This window comes from Mandrillus leucophaeus, unplaced genomic scaffold, assembly GCF_000951045.1.
Source record: "Mandrillus leucophaeus isolate KB7577 unplaced genomic scaffold, Mleu.le_1.0 Scaffold92, whole genome shotgun sequence".
Lineage (NCBI taxonomy): Eukaryota > Metazoa > Chordata > Mammalia > Primates > Cercopithecidae > Mandrillus > Mandrillus leucophaeus.
The window spans coordinates 4,424,851-4,433,537 of record NW_012110030.1 but is presented as its reverse complement, the minus strand read 5'-3'; the positions used below and the strand labels follow the sequence as shown (position 1 = coordinate 4,433,537).

The 8,687-nt window shown below is 36.2% G+C and overlaps 1 long non-coding RNA gene across 1 annotated transcript; it reads left to right on the top strand.

Moving 5' to 3' along the window:
- The first annotated feature begins 243 nt into the window (after positions 1-243).
- Positions 244-1,994, top strand: LOC105531893. The gene is made up of 2 exons (XR_001004881.1): positions 244-1,895; positions 1,945-1,994. It is a non-coding gene; the product is annotated as an uncharacterized LOC105531893 (long non-coding RNA).
- Positions 1,995-8,687: the final 6,693 nt, after the last annotated feature.

Here is an 8,687-nt window from a genome sequence, read left to right as displayed (position 1 = left end):
TAGGGGGCTTACAAAGAACAGAAATTTATTTCTCAGAGTTCTGGAGCCTGAAAATCTGAGATCATCGTGCCAGCATGGTCAGGTTCTGATGAGGGCCCTCTTCTTTGTTCCTAGAGAACCATCTTCTCACTGTAACCTCACTTAGCAGAAGGGTAAGTGAAAATGCTTTTCATTTATAAAAACACTATTCCTATATATAATGGAGGCGCCCGTATGGCCTAATTACTTCCTAAGGGCCCCACCTCTTAACACTATCACCTGACGAGTTAGGATGCTGACACATAAATTCTGGGGGGACGCAAACATTCAGTCCACTGCACTATGTTTTTTTGTTTTATGTATATTTTAACCCTGATATAACTATGCCTACCATGATGTATTATATTCACATTGTGGGGTTGAATTATTCTCATTTTTTTTCATATGCATTTTCCCTTGAAGGCAATTCCTTTAAATATAGTAGAATTTTAATACTAATTTGTCACCTTACTATAATGAATTAACATTTACTGTCTTTTTTTATAGGAAGTGATAAGGCATTAAAAGAATATCCAGAGTCTACATAGAGAGGTGTTACATAACATTTTGTCTTTTGAGGGATGTTTGGGTGACCTAAGATTGTAATTTAAGAGTCATAGTAGTGGAAACTAATACTTCTGGCACTTGATTTGTGCCAGATGTTTTCAAAGCACTTTACATATATTGACAAATTTAATATTCAAATAAAAATGTTATGAGTGAAGTCCTCTTAGTAGTGACATCAAAGATCTTGTAACTGATCATATGTCGATCTCCACACTGGGTTTACGAAACTCAGAGGGAAATGGTGATCCTCAGCTAAATAATGTAGCAAGATATTATACTTTATGTCATATTATTAAAGCATTATTGATGTACAACAAAGTTCATGCTTTTTAGATATATAGTTCAATGATTTTTGATAAATGTACATAGTCTTACATTTCTATAAGTGTATAGAAAGAACTACCACAATCTAGTTATGAAATATTTTCATCCACCATAGAGTTCTTTCTTGCCTTCTTATAGTTAATCTCCCTCCTCCACTTTCAGTCCTTGGAAACCACTGATTTCATTTTTGTCACTGATTTGCCTTTTCAACAAAGCAGTACAAATAGAATCATACAAGTTACAGTTTTTTTGTGTCTGGCTACTTTTACTTACTGCTTTACATAATGCTTCTGTAATTCATCCATGTTGGTGGATACATCAAGTTTGTCTCTTTTTATTTCTGACTAGAATCTTGTATGGAATCTAGCTTCATTTTGATAATTAAATTGTGTCTGGCTTCATCTCCTCCACCCTTCCCCAGTGCTTCTTTACTGCTTTATTTTTTAAAAATCTTATTTGGTACCATATCTATCTTTGCAAATGACCTTGAATTATTTTTGGTGCAGGTAAGAAATAGATGGTTGGATGACAGAGGGATACATTATACCTTGTACTAAAGTTGACCTGGGATTACAGGCGTGAGCCACCGCATCTGGCCTATTTCCCTTTTAAGCAAATATCTGTGTAGTTGGTCTGAGAATAGTCTGATGTGAAAGACCTTGGCTCCCAGAAACTGGTACATGATACTTCTCACATCTCATTGGCCAGAAAACAGTCACATGAACATGTAACAGCAAACAGGCTAGGAAATGCAATCTTGATTATGAAAGACCATTTAACCATCTAAAATTGGGGTCTCTAACAAAACAGAAGAGGGCAAAGTATTTTGAGAAAAACTAACTGCAGTCTCTAAATATGTAGGCTCAATTATTATCTTCCTTTTCCAAATGAGGAAAGTGAGGCATAGAGATGTTAAGACTCATGCCTGGCATTGTACAATATTCCCTTCAGTTTTTATTCATTCTGTTACAAATGCTTGTTGAAAGGTCAAGACCAGCCTGGCCAATTCATTCTGTTACAAATGCTTGTTGAAAGGTCAAGACCAGCCTGGCCAACATAGTGAAACCCCGTATCTACTAAAAATAAAATAAAAACAAACAACAAACAAAAAAAACAGATATGGTGGCGGGTGCCTGTAGTCCCAGCTACTTGGGAGGCTGAGGCAGGAGAATTGCTTGAACCCAGGAAGCAGAGGTTGCAGTGAGCTGAGACCACACTACTGCACTCCAGCCTAAGCAAGACTCTGTCTCAAAAAATTAATTAATAAATAAATAAATGAAAATCCTTGTTATTTTTTTCTTCTGTAAGTCACTGCCGAACTTAAGTCTAACTAATATAACATCTCATTAGAGTTGTGGCTGTGAAAGGAAATGATCCTTAAAAAGTACAGAAGAGTGTTTGAAATACTGTAAGACTTTAGTAAATGTCAGCTGTTATAATCAATGGAACTAGAAAAATTATTAAGATATAGAAAAATATTTTCACATTCTCTTTAATGTTCAAGTTCTTTGAACATTTTAACCAATGTAATTGTGTAGGAAATATCTTTAGATTTAGTTTTACATAGGATAAATAATTTATAGTGCTTCTATTAGCAAATGTGATATGGCTGAAGTGGGTATGAGGTAGGTTCATGTGTTAACAGACTGAACCAGAATAGGATAATTCAAACATGTAACAGTTGTATGATCTTGCAAAGAATTTAACATCTTTCAGTCTGATTCCTGATCAATAAACAATTCTGACTTTATAATTATATAATCTCTAATAGCCATTCTGCCAGTTATAAAATATGAATGTGTATAGCTATATATATGTATATACACACACACGTATGTATATATTAGATATATAATATATATTTTTTATATATATAATATGCTCAGCAAATGGTAGTTAATTAGGTTTCTGTGGATTAATTTATTTGATATTTTCTAAAATGAGAGTTAACTAGGGTAAATTCTGATAAGGGACAGTCCAGATTAAAGAGGATAAAGTGAGAAGTACGATGGGAAGAGGCATCAATGATAAGCTAAGTGTCAAAAAATTATATTGGTGACTGATTTTATTCCTCCAAAATTGTCTTTCATCTGAATGTTGCTTTGAATACTGAGTATGTATTTGTATGTTATCATTTATTTTAGAAGTATTTTGGAGGAAGAGGTGGACATATATAGGTGAACAGGACAATTTTCAGCTTATCTTTCTTTGTTCTAACTTTAAGCACAGCAATAGTTGATCACTTTAACAATTATAATGGAACGTGTTTTGGAGCATCTGACAAAGCATGTGATTCTGTGTTTCTTTAATTTAATTTTTAAAATTTTACATTTTTTCTTCGTCAGTGCCCTATGAGTGCCAAGTTATTTATTATTTAAAGTAGTTTAAAGATATATTACTTTTTGTATCTGAAATATTCAATTGCTTTCCTAAAACTCCTTCCAGATACCATGCCTGTTACCCAAAATAGGAGAACCTTTGCTACAAGAAGTGCTAATAGAATCTTACAAAGAAATTCTGTAGCAGGTTATTGGCATCCTGAAAAGAATCTTTTTGAATGTATTCAGAAACACTGTATCTTGACATTTTAAAACTGGGAACAACCCTCATTCCTGTATCCGTTCACAAAACACTGCCAATACTCAAAGGTGTTGGTTCCCTCCCACCCCCGCGTTTACATTTGTTTGCCTTTTGACAATTACTCTGTTCCCATGCTAGTACTTTATTTAACTCTGAACCTCTCATGGGTAATCTGCAAGTCTGTACTTCTTTACTAGATCCTACTCTACCTCCTTCATCCCAGCCGAACCACACACAGACGCTTTAGATTTTAAACACAATCTAGGAGGGATGTCTGAGTAGAATTTTTTTTCCCCAGGTCAAGTTTAAAAAGTCATAAATAAAGTAAAAAATTTCAGGAAAAGAACCTGGAAATGTAACTTATGTAAAACCTTATGTAAACTACATAGAAGTTTAAAAAGAAAAAAAAGATAAAATGACAGTAAGAGAGTCTCTAAAGACCAGAGATTATTTAACGGGGGAGGGGGTTGATAAAGGAGGGAGTGGGAAATTGAAAAATCTGGAAATTAACAAAGCTAATTTTGGCTGAACATACCTGCTGAAGAAGAAACAAAATTGGCCTATACCGTAATAAGGGAAATTTGGATTTTATATAAGGAAAAGGGAAAATACTTAAATACTAGAAAAGGATTTTCATGATGATTTTGGAATTCAGTTCATAGAGCTCTTGAGAAATAAGGTAGATGTCTCCCTGCTTAGGAACCTTTAGGCTGTTATCCTTCTTAGAATCATAAGTGTAGACTCACACGTCCCTATTGTACCATTTTGCTCTTGTGATTCTGAAATCCTCATTAACATTGGTTTCAGGCTTATTTCTGTCTACTGAGATCCATAGAAAGTGGTTATCTTTCTCTAGTTGAGCTATTCCTTTCCAAGCATGTGTTTTCATAATCTGAGAGCAAGGTTAGGATTTGGAAGCTAGTGAGGGATGTAAAAGACCAGGTTCGATGTCTCTGGTCTTCCTATGTAAATCTTACCCAATTTGAGAGCACAGTCATTTGAATAGTGCAGAAAACATTTTTCTCTAAGCAGCATCACTGTCTTCCTATTGAAACCACTAAGTTCTTGGTCTGTGTCTATAAGATATTTTAAGGGAAGGAACGTAGTGATAAAATGTAACAGCCTTTTTTTTTTTTTTTTTTTTCCTGGATCATGACCTTGCCAATACTTAGGCTTCTATCCAATGATACACATTTGGGTTCTGGCCTCCACAACTGTGAAAGAATAAATTTCTGTTGCTTTAAGCTACCAAGTGTGTGGCAATTTGTTACAGCAGCCATGTGAAACTACTGCAGAATTTTTATGTAACATCTCAAGCAATTAAGTGAGCTCCGTTTACTCAGTGACACTCCAAAAATCCTCACCTCCTTTCACAGTGCTGTAGATATCTGCCTATGAAAAAACAAAAATGGCACCAGCTTATTCAACCTAAGGGTCATTACTCTTGATACTTTTCACAAAGTTTCTTCTGGAATTCACAAAAGGTTCAGTTACAAGAAAATATGTATCACAGGCCTTAGCTAAGGTCATACTCTTAGTTGTTTTATCCATCTTTCTTCAGGTGTTCATTTGATTACCAACAAAACAATTCGTAATAATTCAACCAGTACCTGTGATTTGCTAACCACCATCATCAGCTTTGCGGACACTGTTCAGTGTATCTTGGGAACTTATACTTTGATATTTCTACTAGAAACTAATGAAAAGTAAACATCTAAGTAGTTTTGATGAAGTTATATAGAGTAGAAAAGAAAAATAAGCAAATAGCTAAGAACAATGTCGTAAATGCTTCCCACTACTGCTACTGCAATTATACATTTAGAAAATACTATGGGAACACTGAGGAAGCCACTAAGTGCCTGGGGAAATCCTAGAAAGATTCTCAGAGGAAGTGGAATGAGAGGGTCACTACGCAACCCTCTGATCAAGTATATTTTGATGGACATTTTGGGGAGAGAGAGCAATACAGACAAAGTATAGGGGTATCTAAAAACTGAGTTTGTATGCGGGATGGTTTTCTATTTTTAGAAAACTAAAGTTTGGAATATGTTGTAGGAATACATAGGAGAGTGGAAATTGCAGGCATTTTTTTTCCTTCTGCTGAGCTCGATTACCCTTACAATTCCTTATTTCAATTTTTAAATGCATAAAATAGCATTAGTCTCTCCAGGAACCCTTTAATTTCTATATTATTAGTAGTAGCTGTAGTAGTAATTAATACTTAAAGCAATGTTCATCGTTTGTATTAGTCTTATAAATTGGTTTTATAAGAAAGAAAAATAAAATAGAATATATATATATTTTTTGTTTTTAAGGAAATTGATTCACTGATATTAATATATTCATCAGAGGTAAAAATTATATTTTAATTTACCTCTAGCTTTTTCTTTCTTTATTATTTCTCCAAATGAGTAAAGCATCATTTCTTTCTTATTCAAATGAGCATAACTTATTAAAAAGTGCCACATAAATTTTCAACCTGATGTTAATAACAGTCTGAGTCCTATTTTTTTTTTTTTTTTTGTAATTACCAGCACCCAAAAACTTGAGAGGCCAATTATTAGCGAAGTGGTCCAATCTCCTTTGCCAACTTGTCTTACATTGACTAAATAAAGGGATCTCATACTATGTTATTGCTTTTTCTTATTCCTAGTAACAACAGTTAGCTGGTGCCTTAATTAGATTCACATTTACTTAGAGAGGCTGCTGGTCACAGGTAAACCCCATACCCTGTATATTACTTCAGCAGCCTACTTATTTTGTTGCTGGACTCATAAACCTCACATTGTGCGCCCAACTGCATCTTGAGTGGTTTTTCTAAAATGCTGATCTGACCACCACTTTGACTTTTTTTTTTTTTTTTTTTTTGAGACAGACTTTCGCTCTTGTTGCTAAAGCTGGAATGCAATGTGCAATGGCATAATCTTCTCTCACTGTACCCTCTGCCTCCTAGGTTCAAGCAATTCTCCTGCCTCAGCCTCCCAAGTAGCTGGGATTACAGGCATCCACCATCACACCTGGGTAATTTTTGTATTTTTAGTAGAGATGGGTTTTTGCCATGTTGGCCAGGCTGGTCTCGAACTCCTGACTTCAGGTGATCCACCTGCCTCGGCCTCGCAAAGTACTGGGATTACAGGTGTGAGCCACTTCATCTGGCCCACTTTGACTTTTCTTTCTTCTCTTTCTTCTCTTTCTCTCTTTCTTTTGAAACTGAGTCTCTGACACCCAGGCTGGATTGCTTGAGTGCAGTGGCACAACGGCACGATCTCAAATCTCAGCTCACTGCAACCTCCGCCTCATGGTTCAAGCAATTGTCCTGTTTCAGCCACCCAAGTAGCTGGGATTACAGGCACCCAGCACCACACCCTGCTAATTTTTGTATTTTTAGTAGAGATGGGGTTTCACCATATTGATTAGGCTGATCTCGAACTCCTGACTTCAGGTGATCCACCCCCCCCTTGGCCTCCCAAAATGCTGGGATTACAGGCATGACCCGCTGCACCTGGCCCCACTTTGACTTTTCTAATCTGTTGGCAGCTTCTCCTAATTCTCAGAGCTCAACTCTTTAAGAGAATGTCATTGCTGTTTGGATTCTGGAGTCCTCTTTTTATCTCTTACCTCCATTTTCTGATCTTCCTTGCAGTGAATATCCTCTTGCTTTCTCTTCCATGCTCTGTTTTGTTTCCAGACCTTTATGCATACCCTGCTGTACCTTTAATTCAGAAAACTCTCTCCCATTCCCTCGTTCCTTGCCAAACTAACTCCTACTCCTTCTTTGAGTCTTGGTTTATATATGACTTTTTTAGAAAGAATTTTTTTTTATTTCTCACAAAATTTAGTGACCCCAGGCAAAACCAGTTAAATTGCCAACCCCCAAAATCATACAATTATCATGTTAAGCTCTATAAGCTTCTATGTTTTCTTATAGTGCCGTATAATTGCCCTTTTAAAATATTTTTTACAACCCTTGTTTCTTTGCTTGCCTTTCTTCATTACTGCTTTCTGTGAGCGCAGGATTCATGTTTGTCCTGCTGCTTGTTGTGGAACGTTGCAAAACATGCTACAAATTCCTCCCATGCACACTTCCTTTTGAAAGTGATATTATAATAGCTCTCTGCCAAGGGTGGAATATATTCTCCATCCCATTGACTCTGAGCTGTATTTGTGACTTAATTTAACTTATAAAATGCTGCAGAGATGATAAGGTTGGGCCTTAAGTGGTGTTATCACATTTAATCCCAACTCTTTCTACTCTGATAGCCCCATGTAAGGAATTCTGGGCTAGCTTCCTTGCAGATGAAAGCCCCATGCGCATTGAACTCAGTCAGCACCAACTCCGCATATGTGTATGAGAGCATGTTTCCTCCTGCAGCCAGCAGCTGGAGTCACCCTAAAAGTGGCAGCAGGGCAATTCCCACAGTGAAATGCCCCAGACTTTTCCTAGATGGGACCGGTTGGGATTCCAAAGACAGAAGCACTAAACTCCAGGGCGATCAGTCCAAAACATTTATTCACAGAATTTACAAACAGAGGGAGACTGCCGCAAATCCTCACAATGGACATCAGATGTGCTACCTGGACAGGTAATAGAGTGGCCAAGACACTTCCTATTTCTCAGTCAGGACAGAAAAAAAAAAAAACAAACAACAACAACAAAAAAAAACAAAACAAAAAAAAACCAGTCATGGAAACTGGAAGACCCTACATTTAAGACTACCTAGCCACAGTGAGCCTTCAAATGGTTACAGCAGACTGAGTGACCCCAGGCAAAGCCAGTTAAATTGCCAAGCCCCAGAATCATACAATTATCATGTTAAGCTCCAAGTTGTGGGGTTGTTGGTTTTGCCTCATAAATAACTGATACGATTGTTGTATTCACAGTGTCTTCTGTAGTCACAGTACTTGGTACATTGTAGTATACAAATTAATCAACCTATTTGCTTCTGGTGAACCTTATGTCTTCATTCTCTAAACAAAACCTACCATGCAGTGCCAATGACATGTGAATACTCATGCACACCCATGACTTCTACTACCGCCTATTGAGATGCATGCTTTCCAAAATATCCTGCCATTTCTAGAGTTGAGAATGACAGTTTTACTTGTAAAAAAAGATATTATTTATCTAAGTGTTATAAAAAATGAAAAAAATATTATTGAAAAAGCTAGTTATTTCTAAGAAGACTAAGTTGAATGAT